This window comes from Dendrobates tinctorius, unplaced genomic scaffold (genome assembly GCF_039654945.1).
Source record: "Dendrobates tinctorius isolate UK_male_01 unplaced genomic scaffold, ASM3965494v1 ptg000206l, whole genome shotgun sequence".
In the NCBI taxonomy this organism is placed as follows: Eukaryota; Metazoa; Chordata; class Amphibia; order Anura; family Dendrobatidae; genus Dendrobates; species Dendrobates tinctorius.
Genome location: NW_027361873.1, coordinates 3580681 through 3596496, shown reverse-complemented (window position 1 = coordinate 3596496; position 15816 = coordinate 3580681). Strand labels below are relative to the sequence as shown.

Below are 15816 nucleotides of genomic sequence, written 5' to 3'. Positions count from 1 at the left end.
GTATAGCTATACTTGACATTTAGGCCTGGAAAAAAAATTCCATTGCTTAGCAAAAGCTGAGACCCCTTTAAAAATTCTTTCCCTAAGGAACAGGGACATAGTATACTGGTCTGGTATACTTATTATTAGAACAAGGTACAAATTCCACCTGTTGTGGTTGTCATTCGAACCATGCAGGAAAAGCACACACACAGAACATATTTTAAAATGCAATCAGTTATTTCCTTTTAAGGGTTAGATATATAAAATCATGCAATTATTGCAACTTCCTGTGTAAATAAAGGCATAAATCCTTGTAAGAGAATTTTTCCCGCATTATGTCCTGCTTTGAAATGAAAATTCTAAGGAAACATAAAAGAGAAGGTTAATATCATATTCATATTCTAAATATTATTACTGATGTAGATTTTAATTTTCATTAAAAAATACAGTTCTACTATTTCTACTTCTGCAAACACTCTATATATACTGTATGAATATGTATATATCCACAAACCATAAAACTACAGGATTATACTCTATAAAATAATTACATATAACTCACTAATTGTATAACACTGTTACACAAAATATATATATATAATTACTTTTTCTAGCCAATTCCTAAACCCATACTTATTTCTCTGCAAAAAATATCCTGAAAGGTTCTTGCCATTTTAAAGCTGATAGATTCTTGGAGCAGAGTATTCAGTTTACAGGCCATGATGTCACTCACCACCTGTTTCTGTCTGTCAAATTCGGCCATCTTGGTTACAGAAAGAAGATCAAAACTCATCATTTTTCTTAATTCAATTTGTGTCTTTTCGGTGTTCTTTTGCATCATTCCATATGGCTTATAACAAACATGTGATTTTCTTTTTCTTTGTTCTTCATATATTTGATTTTGGGGAAAACTCATTTTAGAAGGTTTTGCTAATACAAGCTTCTGATAAGATTTTACTCTGCCTGTCTTTACAAAATTAGCACAATTTACTTTCCTCTCACGATTCTCGTGTTTTCTGGCAAAATCAAGGGATTGCGCACATTCAAATAAAGAATCTTTTTGTGACGCAATAACACGAGATGCAGGATTTAGAAACCAAAATTTGCTTACAAAACTCCTTATGAGGGACGGTGTTTTGACATTCTCACTCAGCATTCTATACAAACGTTCATATATGGACATGAACGTAAAAATACATTCCTTCCGACCAATCCTTAATTTTTGAAGAATATCAATATCTGGATGATTTTCATTTGATGAACAAAAAATGAGAATTTTTAATCTGTCCTTATCAGTTAAATTCTCATGTATTTCACCAGATAACTTTAAAGACAATCTCCTAGCAAAATTTACAGGGATCCACATTTTGAACAACTGATTCTTCTCCTCGTTAGATAAATCAAATTTGTCAACACAACTTTCAAAAACCTCAGAGTTTCTACAAACATGCATTTTGTTGTCATATGCAGGAATGATTTTGTATATCTGTAGCAAACTTTTCCTTACTTTCCTTCGGATTTGGGCCTGTGAGTCGTCTATTTTTAGTGGTACGTCTTTCCCTTGTACGTCCTCTACGTCAGTTCTGAAGTCTCCTCCTACTTCTCCATCTTGTTCCACGTCTGCAAGGTCACCTTCAATAGCTGCTGCTACTTGTAACTGTTTCTCCACATTACAGTGAATCTCGGGAATATCACTATCCTCTACACAATCATTTTTAGATTTCTCTGACACAGATCTATGAAATATATCTACCATCTGTAGAATATTTTTTAATCTCTCTCTTTCTCTATTGAAAAACTTAGAATCTAACCTTTGATTCTCGAGTTCACACTCGGCATATAAACTTAACCATAAAACTTCTGAATTAGAATTGTCTACAGACTTAAATTTCAATTTACTCTGCTTAGCAAGACAATTAATGACATCCATTTTATCTTACCTTGAAATGTCTCAGCTTGTTCCTTTGATGGACAACGCTGGGCTCTTGTCTTCACACGTCTTGGCTTCAGCACGTCTGGCACTTTGGCACTTGTAGTACTTCTCAATCTATCTGGCACTTCTTAGTCCTCACGTCTAGGTTCCGTCTGATTCTTGTGAATAGTGGAATTCCTGACAACTTGCACATATGATTTGACGTTAGCAAAGTCCAATCCCCCTTGTGGGCAAGTGGAGGGAAATCCACAAAAAAGTACAAAAATTCAGATCTGGCTGGCTCTCCAATGTAAAATAATGCTTATCCTGTAAAATACTCAGGACTAGTTACCAGATAAAAATATAGTGGTTTATTTGGATTCTTCCATCAAAGAAAGGTTATTACAGAAAAACAGTTGAATAAAAATAAGTGAAAGAGAGATTGTCCATTGTTCATAGCAAAGCAGCATGTATTCTTCTTCTCTCCGAGATCCTGAATAGCAAATGGCTGCTGTTTCTCAGTTCGGCTTCTCACATCGCCGTCAAGTAATATACCAGCTGTTATGTCATGTCATGGCCCAACACAGGCGACATCTTCGTGTCTGTCTTTCATGATGGTGAGGGAAGAAGACAGCGACCTCTACAGTTAGCCATGAATTATATACATCTCTTGAAGCACGTGATCTCGGTATATATGGAGTTTGACATTTACCTCAAGGCTAAACTTAAATATGTAGTGAGCTGACATTTCTACCATGAGCCAAGCTTAAAAATAGCCTATGTCATATAAGCTAAAGCAATCTACAGAACTGGGTGTAATAAGAAATATTTAACGAATTATTAATATTTAACACACTGCCACTGGATTACAGCTTTGATATAGCAATAAGTTATTCCGGTCTGTTTCCTTTGTAAACAAGTCTATAGACAGATTACCTGAGGTGTCTTGTATGATCCTGGTATCTAGAAAACTGATCTCAGTTTTGTGACTGTTCAGAGTAAAGGTCAATTCAGGCCAAATGTTATTGAGGTATCTATGGAATTCCTCTAAAGAGTCTAGTGATCCATGCCAAAGGCAGAATACATCATCGATGTACCTGCGCCAAAGTAAACAATGGGATTGGTAGTCCATATGTGGGTATATGTATTCAGACTCAAACTGAGCCATGAAACAGTTGGCATAAGGGGGGGCCATGTGTGACCCCATGGCTGTCCCCTGTATCTGAAGATAAAAGGAATCTTCAAAAAGACAAAATGTTTCTGTCAATACCATTCTCAGTAAATCCATTAAAAAAATGGCATTAGGCTCTATTGTAGACCTCTTAAATAGGAGTCTAGTTGCCATCATTCCCTTCTCATGTTGGATAGAAGTGTACAAGCTGTTGACGTCAAAGGTCACCAGTAAGGTGCCTTCAGGTAATTGACCAAAACTCTTTATAATCTCCAGAAATGCCTCAGTGTCCAAAATGAAAGAGGGAGTATCCTTAACTAGTGGAGTAAGTGTTCTCTCCAGAAGTTGGGACAATGGGGATAATATGGAGTCAGTCGATGCGACTATTGGTCTACATGGGGGTTTATTAAGCCTTTTGTGTATTTTCGGGAGTGTATAGAAAACGGGAATAATCGGCTCTGTCTTGATTAAAAATTCTCTCGTTTTCTTATCAATTATACCGTCCCCCAATGCCCGTGCCAACGTCTCCTCAATTTTCTCCAGAATAGATCTTGTGGGATTATGGCGTAGAGGTAAATAGACCTCCCTATTCATAAGCTCTGATAGAATCTCATTACGATAAGCTGAGCGGTCCATGATGACCGTGGCTCCACCCTTATCCGCTGGTTTAATAATTATGTCCTGATCGTGGATTAGGGCTTGTAAGGCATCCCGTTCTGCCTGATTTAAATTGGAATGGAAATTCAATTCACCCCTGGTGATCTGTTTGGTATATAACGAAACTTCCTTCTCTATCAAGGAAATAAACGTTTCAACTGGTGGACTAGTCTTAGGTGGATTAAAGGTACTCTGTAGTCTAAGGCTCAAGTCGGTGATATTTACCGGTGTTTTGGCATGTTCTAATTCCCTAGGGGGAGTGGGTAACTGCGTACCAAAATGAGCCTTTAATCTCAGGTTCCTGTAGAACCTTTGTAGATCTAAATCTAACTGGAAGGTGTTAAATTTATATGTGGGACAAAAAGACTATCCTTTTTGCAGTAAACCTATTTGCGAGGGATCAATAGACTTAGATGAAATATTCACAACCAGATTTGTTATATTACCTGTCTCGTGCTCATTATGTGGCGATTGGTGTCTGCGGCATTGGCCCCCCCCCCTCGTCCTCTTCTTAGATTGTATCTCCTGTCTTGGCCTAAAAAAGAAGATCTACCTGTGCCTGCTCTCTCGTTGTCCGAGCTTGAGGCCGAGGAACCGTCTGTAAATCTGTAGTTGCGATAATTTGGACGAGAGGAGCCGGTAGAGCCCTGCCATCTATAAACTCTTTTCTGCAGGTAATCTTGTGTATCACGAATAAACTTCTGGCATTTGCGCTTCTCAGTCTCTTGTCTGAAGGTTTCCAGACTCTCCTTGGTACGGCTTTTAATACTATCAAATTCTTCCTTAGACAACGTGTCCTTACGTTGTCTTTCAATATTCACAACCTTCTCTTGTCCACTCTTTATGTCCTTATTCAGATATTCAAGAGTCACGGCCATCAAATCCAGTGAACATTTGTTTAGAATCCGTTCAAATTTTTCACAAAATTCAGTATTATTCTGAAACAGAGTGGATCGCAGTGACACCCTGAGGCCTCTTGGTATCCGCTGTGTTCGGATATACTCTGCTATAGTTGCGCTATGTAACTCCAGACCTATAAGGTGTCGAGATTCCCTTTCAAGGTCTCGCATCTTAAACTCACTTCCAGGGACTTGTAAAAATTCACTCGATGTAGTAACCTGCAAGACTATGTCTGCTACTTCCGTCTCATTAAATGAGAAACTGTTGGCGGACATCTCACAAAAATAATTCTTCTTCAAGAAACCAGTGGTACCGGGTGCTCGTGTGTATGGTCAAATATAGTATGACAAAAAGACACGTCACTCCGAAAATAGATGAGGGGTGCTCAGAAAAGGATACCAGTCCCAATATAATATAGAGGCAAAAATCCGGCACTCCCAAATGCAGAAAAATAGAAGATTCTTTTTTATTATTCACAGCTTAGTAATCCACACGATGTACATTCAATATATGTGTTATATTGAATGTACATCGTGTGGATTACTAAGCTGTGAATAATAAAAAGAATCTTCTATTTTTCTGCATTTGGGAGTGCCGGATTTTTTCCTCTAGATTAGTCTGGCATGACTTGTTTGCTACAAACCCATGCATTATCTGGTTAATTACTGTATTCTTATCCAAGTACTTACATACATGCTGTTCAATAATTTGTTCAAAGATCTTTCCTGGTATAGAAGTAAGGCTCAATGGCCTGTAATTTCCTGGCTACATCTTTCCTTTCGTGAAGATAGGGACAATATTTGCCTTTCTCCAATCTTCGTGGACTTCTCCTGTTCTCCAGGAAATGTCAGACTCTGGCTAGTGGCTTTGCAATTTCTTCTGCTATCTCTTTCAGTACCCTAGGATGTAATTCATCTGGACCAAAAGATTTAAATTAATTTAAATTAGCTAAGTGTCTTTTATTCCTTCGATAGTATAGTGAAGATCAGTTGATGTTACATTTTCTTTCTTAGAGGACACAGATGCAAGATAGGAATTTAATAGTTCAGCCTTCTCACCATCATTTTTTTTACCTTTTCACTCTTTTCATTCTGTAAAAATCCTATAGCATCTTTCACTTTTCTTTTTGCTTTTGACATACCCCAAAATCCTTTTTATTGCTTTTGGTCTCCTTTGCAAGCCTCACTTCATTACTGTCTTTAGCTCTTCTAACGCTTGCCCTGTGTTCCCCATTCCCAGCAGACAGCATCATATACTTCTTTAGGTAATCCCCCTTTTTTCCATTTGATATACATTTCTTTTTTCCCTTTCAGCAAGTCTTTAAATTCTGTGTTCATCCATCCTGGTGTTTAAATGCTTCCAATTCTTCCTTCTTTTCGGGATTGTTACTGATTGTGCAGTGAGAAAATCTCCCATCCTTCTTGGACATTTCTGTCCTCTAGAACATCCTTCCATTTGACCTTTCCTACACTCTTTTTGAGTCCATTAAAATCTGCCATTCTGAAGTCTATCCTTAAAGTCTGAGTCCTTGCAGGTCTTCCTCTATCCTCTATTGGTAAGAATTAGGTCCAAGATGGCAGATCTTCTTGTTCTCTCTTCCACCTTTTGAACGATAAAGTTGTCAGCGAGAGAAAATAAGAATTTTCTGGACCCATTAATTTTGCCTGAGAGAGATTCCCAACAAATATCTGCAGAGTTATAATCTTCTACAATCAATATGTCATATGTTATGAATAGGTCACCGAGGAGGATAACAGGGCCAGGCCAAGCCACAGAAAACCAGAGAGGTAGGAAACTAAGCGGATTGCAGAACCCTGATCCTATCCACACAACTAGCAGTAGCCGTGGAGCGTACCTACGATGCCCTAGACGCCTCGGCACAGCCGGAGAACTAACTCAGCCTAAAGCAAGAAAGGTGAAATCTAAACTGCCCTGGAGCAGACCCCAAAGGAATAGACAGCCCCCAAACATATATTGTCGGTGAGACAAGATGAAAACACATATGCAGGTAGAAAAATAGACTGAGCAAATGATGGGGCCCAAACTGACTAGACAGGAAAAAAATCCATCACGTCTGATGCACAAAAAACACTGAAGTCACACAACTTCGCCCCCACTCTATCAGCACTCTGGTATATACTAAAAGCAAAGCAAAAAGAGACCAATATAACAGGGGACAAAACAAACTGACACAAGCAGTAACATATGGGCGGTGATCCAGCACAGCCCCAGCAGGAGCAAGCTGACCCGCACAAAGCAAAGATAGACAAAACCAGATCAAATGCAAAAAGATTAGCAAATGAGCCACTTAGCTGAACCATGCCGGAACAGAGCAGGAGACATCAGACATCAGACCTCAGAAGGCACAGGAAGAAAATCACCAGCAGGGAGTGAAGGAAGTCAGCTGTCTTAAATACACCAGTCAGAAACCCCAGATTTCCAATCGTCATCATCATTATCAGGTGGCAAGCCTCTGTCAATCTGACAAGCTTCACTACCTCCAGTAACCACCAGAGGGATCCCAGAAAGAGAACTTGCAACACCTCTATCAATCTGACCAGCTCCACTACCTTCAGTAACCACCAGAGGGATCCCAGAAAGAGAATTCACAACAGTCATACTTTTTTGAGAACAAAGACAAATGATGTAAAAAAGAGTTCATCCATATCTTCAGTCTGTTCAGGTGGCCTATAATAAACACCTACAATGGTATTTTGGAAACACCGCATTTAATCTGAATAATCCAGACATATTATTTCAGTAGGCCCAGGGACATGAGCTTGAGTTCATGTGAGAATGACTGTTGACCATTGTTGTTAGGGTTGTTTCAATAGCTTCGGATAAGTGCTTATCCAAATAGCTATAGTGCTTCCCGAATAGCTGCATCGGGAACCCAAATACCTGGAGTGCTCCCAATAATCAGCTGTTTGGCACCGCAGCTGCATGTGGGTCGCCCCTCACACCCAGGGCAGTGGGGTACTCGGTACCGGGCCGGTGTCAGGGGGAATGTGTGTCACAGCAGCGGTGACCCGGTCCGTGGCCTTGGGCGCCCAATATCAGTGGCGGTGATGTTAATGGTGTAATAGTTTATTTGGATAGTTCGTGACGCCACCCGTGGTGTTTGGCAAGTGAGATGTTGAGCCAACGCTGCATGCAGATCCACTGGGACTGATGGTGTGGTGCAGCAAAGATGGTGTAGCTCCCCACAGGTGGAGCTGTAGTCCCAGGGCAGTGTAGGTGCAATGGATGAGGAGAGGTGCAGAATGGTATAGAGGTTCTTACCCAGATGTAGCGGTGCTGGAATAACTGGAGGACACCAGAGTATGCAGTTCCAAAGCTTTACTCACTGTTTGCAGTTCACACAAATGCCTGCCTCCGCACCGTGTTCTTCAGGTCAGGGCCCCAGCCAACCTCCAGACAGGATAGGATTCTCCCCTCCACACTCCGCCAATATGTACCTTACTGAACGACTCCTCCAATGGCCTTTAGGTGCGAAGCACTCCAGTACTTAGTTACCCTGGAATGCCTCTCTCTAGGTGTTCCTAGTCTCTACTTGTATGACAGAGAGCTGTAGCCTTCTTCGGGGACTCCTCTCTGCGTCCCGGCTCACTATCCAGTTGCTGTTGTGTCCCAAGTCTATGATGGGAGTAAAAACATGCAAAACACAAGCCGCGGAGACACCATCACATGTTTCTCAACGCAAGCAATGACTAGCCAGGTCTTTCCCCGGGAAGGAACAACCACGGGAAGGGCAGTCTCCAATGAAGGAAACCACCTATGCCAAAACATGGTATCCATCCACAGACAGCTGTTTCGGGGTATTGCCCCTCATCAGTGTGGAGTAGGAAACTGGCTAGTAGGAGCAATGCCTAGTAAAAGACTGTGAAAAATGAGGATGAATGAACTCATGGAGATCAACATCCAACACTGCGGAGACACCATCACATGTTTCTCAACGCAGTGACCTGGCTAGTCATTGCTTGCATTGAGAAACATGTGATGGTGTCTCCGCGGCTTGTGTTTTGCATGTTTTTGCATATTTCCCATAAGGGATGGGGGCATTGCTCTAGAATCACTGCGTTGAGAAACATGTGATGGTGTCTCCGCAGTGTTGGATGTTGATCTCCATGAGTTCATTCATCCTCATTTTTCACAGTCTTTTACTAGGCATTGCTCCTACTAGCCAGTTTCCTACTCCACACTGATGAGGGGCAATACCCCGAAACAGCTGTCTGTGGATGGATACCATGTTTTGGCATAGGTGGTTTCCTTCATTGGAGACTGCCCTTCCCGTGGTTGTTCCTTCCCGGGGAAAGACCTGGCTAGTCATTGCTTGCGTTGAGAAACGTGATGGTGTCTCCGCGGCTTGTGTTTTGCATGTTTTTGCATATTTCCCATAAGGGATGGGGGCATTGCTCTAGAATCACTGCGTTGAGAAACATGTGATGGTGTCTCCGCAGTGTTAGATGTTGATCTCCATGAGTTCATTCATCCTCATTTTTCACATATGATGGGAGTAAGGCGTTAGTGGCTCACTACTCTTCCGGTGTCTGTTGCCGGACATAAAGATCCAATCAACCTCGGGGATCGGGCCCCGGCCTTTGCGCTCTGGACTGGAAGGGTTCTCTCTTTCTCAACCTGCTTCCCACTGTCCTTCTATTCTCCTTCGTTCCGATCTGTTCTATCTCTCTTATGGAATCTGTAGTCTCCAGTCTACGTCTCCTTCCTTCTGTTCCTTTCCCGTGCCAGCTGGCTCAGGTCACTGAGGAAGCTGCAGCACTCCTTCCTCCATCCTTCTTCCAGGGATCCCCACTCCTCCCAAGTGGCTTCCTTCCTCACTGACCTTCTGTCAGACTGACCTGAAATCCTACACCTTCCCTCTCTTTTATATCTAACTCCACCCGCCTCCCCAGAACCTCTCGTGTTACGAAGCCAGGGACCACAAAAGGCACCCTATGACCTTTCCAGCATAAAGCATGGATGGGTCCCTGCTGAACTATCCTGTGTGTGGGGTGCAGGTGTTGGAATGTGAAAGGGAGTTCCCACCCTACCTAGATGGTGGGGCACCACACCTTAGGAGAAGGTGCAGTACCTCTGTGGCGACTGAAGCCTCAGGGGCGCCACACATGTATTGTGGCTGTTTCACAGTAACAACTGTTTCACAGTAACAACACATGCATGGAGAGCCTGTTTGTTGTGACTGTCACACAGCTGCGACACATGCAGCTGCGGCACCGGACAACTGGATATTGGGAGCGCTCCAGGTATCCAGGTTACCGATGCAGCTAATCAGTAAATGCTATAGCTATTCGGTTAAGCTCTGTCACGTGGGGCTTAGTCCCAATAAGGCTGTAATACCCGGGGGCCCTGTGATGTCCCTATAACTAGGGGAAACCCTGTCTGACCCTCAACCCAGGGTTTTTGCTGATGGTGCAAATGCCTGAGCCTCCAACCTTTCCTTGTCTCCTGCTCAGCCCTGCACTTAACCCTCCACCCTCCACCCAGTGAGGAGACACACCACCAAAGCCCCCACACAAATAAAGACAGACAGGGAGAACTTAAACTGCACTGCGCCGCACACACACAGGAATATACAGTAATGTGAACAGGGCACAACTAAACACAAATATGGGAAGGAGAAAGGATAACAACGGATCATACGACACCAGATACGAATCTCTCTCTCTGCAACACCTCCACTCCAGACCGGAACCACTTGGTATGAAACACAAGCTATAATCGGCGACGCCCATAGGCCAGCATGACTATTTAAAGACCGTGGGCGTGACTAACCATCCAACCTGGTCTCCAGCAGGATTAACCCCCGAGAGCCTGAAGATCAGGCCGGCGCCACTGAGGCTATAGTGGCTGGAGGTGGAACTACCTCTGCCTGCCGGACGCTGTGGTGTGAACAGCGTCCGACATGACATTACCCCGTCTTCTACGAGGGACCTCCGGACCCTCAAGACTCATAGGACCCGGCTTGTCCGGATGACGACGGTGAAAAGAACTGACCAGCCGATCCGCATGTATGTCTGAGGCTGGAACCCAAGACCTCTCCTCCGGACCATACCCCCGCCAGTGCACCAAATACTGAAGAGTACGGCGTACTACTCGAGAGTCCACTACCTTGGCGACCTCAAATTCTAAATCGCCATCCACCATGACTGGAGGTGGCATCGGCGTCACATCCACAGAGCCTACCACCTTTTTCAATAAAGCTCTGTGAAACACGTTGTGTATCTTGTACACCTCAGGAAGTTCCAACCGATACGCCACTGGGTTAATGATGGCAGAAATCCTAAAAGGCCCAATAAACCTTGGACCCAGTTTTAAAGATGGAATTTTGAGTCTTATGTTCTTCGTAGCTAACCACACCCATTCACCCACACACAGGTCCGGACCTGGCACACGTCTACTGTCAGCCACCCGTTTGTACCTGGCACTCATGCTCAACAAACGCTGTTTCACCCGCCTCCAGACTGATGACAATTGGGCTCCTAGCTGATCCTCCTCCGGGACACCCCCCGAGTCACCCTGACGTAAGGTACAAAACTGAGGATGTTGACCGTACACACAAAAGAATGGAGACTCTCCCGATGACTCTTGGCGGTGATTATTTAACGCGAATTCGGCCAGAGGAAGGAAAGTAGACCACTCCTCCTGGTTGTCGGACACAAAGCATCGTAAATATTGTTCTAGATTTTGGTTCATGCGCTCAGTTTGTCCATTAGACTGTGGATGAAACGCCGATGAATGTGACAACTTGATCCCCAAATGTGAGCAAAAAGCTTTCCAAAACCTCGCCACAAATTGCGTACCCCTATCAGATACTATGTCCGACGGTACTCCGTGGAGTCTGACCACCTCCTTCACAAATACCTGAGCCAACGTCTTAGCATTGGGCAAAGAAGACAACGCCACAAAATGCGCCATCTTTGAAAAACGGTCAACCACCACCAGGATGACCGTGTTCCCCGCCGAGGCTGGCAAGTCAGTGATGAAATCCATGGAGATTTCTGTCCATGGCCTATTGGGTACCCCCAGAGGCTGTAGCGTGCCAGCAGGACGGGTACGGGGTGACTTAGCCCTAGCGCACGTGATGCAAGCTGCCACGTATGAGACCACGTCCTGCCGGATTTTGGGCCACCAGAAACGACGCGATACCAGCTCTAAGGTGCCCCTCACCCCTGGATGACCAGCCAGTACCGAGTCGTGGTGTTCCTTCAACACCTTAAGCCGAAGATGCAGGGGTACAAATGATTTGTTGGCGGGAAGTCCTGGTGGTACCTACTCTTGGGCCTCGGCAATCTCCGCCTCTACCTCCGTCGTGAGAGCCGAGACCACTACCCCTTTCTGGAGGATGGGTACCGGCTCTTCCCGAGGTTCTCCCCCCGGAAAACACCTAGACAAAGCATCCGCCTTGGTGTTTTTAGCCCCGGGACGGTAAGTCACCAGAAAATTGAAACGAGTAAAAAACAATGCCCAGCGAGCCTGCCTAGGAGACAGACGCTTGGCCGACTCCAGATAGAGCAGATTCTTATGGTCGGTGATGACTGTGACCTGGTGAGCCGCCCCCTCCAAGAAGTGTCGCCATTCCTCAAAAGCCAGTTTGATGGCCAACAACTCCCTGTTGCCGATATCATAATTCCGTTCGGCCGGCGACAGCTTCTTGGAGAAGTAGGCGCATGGATGCATCTCGCTCAAGGACGAGCCTTGAGACAGTACTGCCCCCACTCCCACCTCCGACGCATAAACCTCCACCACAAAAGGTTTAGACACGTCTGGTTGCACCAGAATGGGGGCTGAAGCAAAACTATTCTTCAGACGCTCAAAGGCACGTATAGCCACCTCAGGCCAGTTCGCCAGATCGGCACCCTTTTTTGTCATGTCCGTGAGCGGTTTGGCGATAGTCGAAAAGTGTTTTATAAACTTCCTATAATAATTCGCAAACCCAAGGAACCGCTGGAGTGCTTTCAGACTCTCTGGCCTCTCCCACTGCAGCACCGCTTGCACCTTAGCGGTGTCCATTTTAAACCCGGCTGCGGACACAATATATCCCAAAAAGGGCAACTCCTGGACAAAAAATAAACATTTTTCCAGCTTAGCATAGAGCTGGTTCTCCCGGAGCAACTGTAACACCTGCCTGACATGCTCCAAATGAGTGTCCCGATCGCTAGAATAAATGAGGATATCATCCAGGTATACAATCACAAATCTCCCCAGGACATGAGCAAATACATCATTAATAAAATGTTGGAAAACGGCAGGCGCGGTGGTCAACCCAAACGGCATAACCAGACTCTCAAAATGACCCTCAGGAGTGTTAAATGCCGTCTTCCACTCATCCCCCTGACGGACCCTTATGAGGTTATACGCCCCCCTGAGGTCCAGCTTGGAAAACCATTTCGCCCCCGCTACCTGGTTGAACAAATCCGGGATTAACGGCATAGGGTAAGGATCACGGATAGTAATCTGGTTTAACTCTCGGAAATCCAGACACGGGCGTAACCCCCCATCTTTCTTCTTAATGAAGAAAAACCCCGCGGCTACAGGCGAGGACGAAGGCCGGATGTGTCCTTTGCTCAGACTCTCGGCGATGTAGTCTTTCAGAGCTTGTCTCTCAGGACCAGAAATATTAAACATCCTGGCCTTAGGTAATTTGGCCCCGGGTTTTAACCTGATCGCACAGTCATAGGCTCTATGTGGAGGCAGTTCTGAGCAAGCCTTCTCAGAGAAAACATCTGCGAAATCCTGCAAAGCCTCCGGCAGGCTGGGCGTCACGGCAAAAACCACTCCATTGTACTATGTCCTGAGTTTTCCAATCAATTACCGGGTTGTGTCTGGACAACCATGGAAAACCCAGGACCATTTGTGCTGGGAGATTACGGAGGACCCTACATGTAACCGACTCAGAATGTAGGACCCCAATGTGGAGTTTCACCTCTGCCACAAACTCCGTAATCTCCCCTTGAGGGAGGGGAACAGCATTAATGGTCACCACCTGTATGGGGTGAGGAAGTTTTTCAATCTTAAACCCGGCGGTGTGTGCAAACTCCTCATCTATGAGATTGGTGGCGGAACCGCAATCCACAAACACTGATATTGGTAGCTCTCTGCCCGCTATAATAACCTTGGCAGGGAGCATACATTGAGATACCATCATGGAGGATATGCATACGCTCAGTTGGGTCTCCTCCATACCCTCTGAGCTTAACAGTTTTCCGCCGATGTGACCCTCTTAGGTAGTACCGGGCAAACGTTAATATAATGACCTCTTTTACCACAGTAGAAACATGCTCCGGGCTTCCGGAATCCCGGAGCGCGACGCTTAACCTGTGCCACGCCAGCAATCTGCATAAGTTCAGGGGACTCATCTACTTCAACCACACTTGCACCTCTGCTTTCCCCCAGAGGTAGCGTCTCCTGTGCCCCCTGACGAAAACGGCGATCAATACGTATCACCAAACTCATGGCAGACTCCAACGATGCCGGAGACTCATACATCAGGAGGGCTTGTTTAACCCTCCCTGACACCCAATGCATAAACTGGCTCCGCAGCGCTGGGTCATTCCACTGTGTGTCTACGGCCCAGCGGCGAAATTCCAAACAATAGTCCTCTGCCAAGCGCTCCCCCTGGCGGAGGGCGCGGATTTTAGATTCCGCTAGAGCCAGTCGGTCAGGATCATCGTAAATGAGTCCGAGGGCAGAAAAAACATTATCAACAGAAAGAAATGTAGCAGAGTCAGCTGGTAAGGAAAATGCCCATGCTTGGGGGTCACCACTCAGTAATGACAACACCAGCCCTACCCACTGGGCCTCATTACCTGAGGAGATTGGCCGCATGCGGAAGTATAACTTGCAGGCCTCCCGAAATACGACAAATTTGCTGCGATCCCCTGAAAAACGTTCTGGCAGCGGAAACTTCGGCTCTGCACCGATACCTGCAGATGCCGTTCGCACCTTCGCTACTACCAGGCCCTGCTGCTGAACTGCCCCTTTCAACTCGGAGACCTGTAAGGACAGCGCCGCCAACTGGCGGGTTATGGAATCTAATGGATCCATGGACTCCTGAAAAAATGTGGGACGATTATAATGTCACGTGGGGCTTAGTCCCAATAAGGCTGTAATACCCGGGGGCCCTGTGATGTCCCTATAACTAGGGGAAACCCTGTCTGACCCTCAACCCAGGGTTTTTGCTGATGGTGCAAATGCCTGAGCCTCCAACCTTTCCTTGTCTCCTGCTCAGCCCTGCACTTAACCCTCCACCCTCCACCCAGTGAGGAGACACACCACCAAAGCCCCCACACAAATAAAGACAGACAGGGAGAACTTAAACTGCACTGCGCCGCACACACACAGGAATATACAGTAATGTGAGCAGGGCACAACTAAACACAAATATGGGAAGGAGAAAGGATAACAACGGATCATATGACACCAGATACGAATCTCTCTCTCTGCAACACCTCCACTCCAGACCGGAACCACTTGGTATGAAACACAAGCTATAATCGGCGACGCCCATAGGCCAGCATGACTATTTAAAGACCGTGGGCGTGACTAACCATCCAACCTGGTCTCCAGCAGGATTAACCCCCGAGAGCCTGAAGATCAGGCCGGCGCCACTGAGGCTATAGTGGCTGGAGGTGGAACTACCTCTGCCTGCCGGACGCTGTGGTGTGAACAGCGTCCGACATGACAAGCTCTTATCCGAAGCTCTTATACGAAGCAATTTGATCAACCCTACTTATTGTCATTAAATTAATGTTCAATGGCTGCCATTTGTTGACTAACTGATTACCTATTGTATCTGTCCTAGTATTGCAGTCCTAGTTTTGTTTTACTATCCTCCCTACTATTTTTGGGAAACAAAGGCACAATGTCTGAAAGTTAGTTAATATGTTGACCTCTCGGTACTCTGTAATATGAAGAACAATCTATGTATGTTTTTTGAACACTCCAGCAGTAAGGGATGGCCTCCTTCCACCTTCCCCCAAGTCTGTGGTGTAATGACTGAATGAGAAGTTGGGACCTATAGAAATGAGGATCTGCCTGTGTTTAGAGAGACGACATTACAATTGCCATGGCATCATGGCTCCAACTGGAGAAATACAGATCTGCTTCATTGATCATCACTGAACCTTCAAAGATGTTTAGAGAATCCAGATTGGGACAATCAAGTCACCTGGCC

At 45.2% G+C, this 15816-nt stretch overlaps 1 protein-coding gene across 1 annotated transcript in view; it reads left to right on the top strand.

Annotated features, from left to right (window-relative positions):
- Positions 1-15816, top strand: part of RASAL1 (RAS protein activator like 1) — a 270898-nt gene that overhangs the window by 128836 nt on the left and 126246 nt on the right. The window lies entirely within an intron of this gene.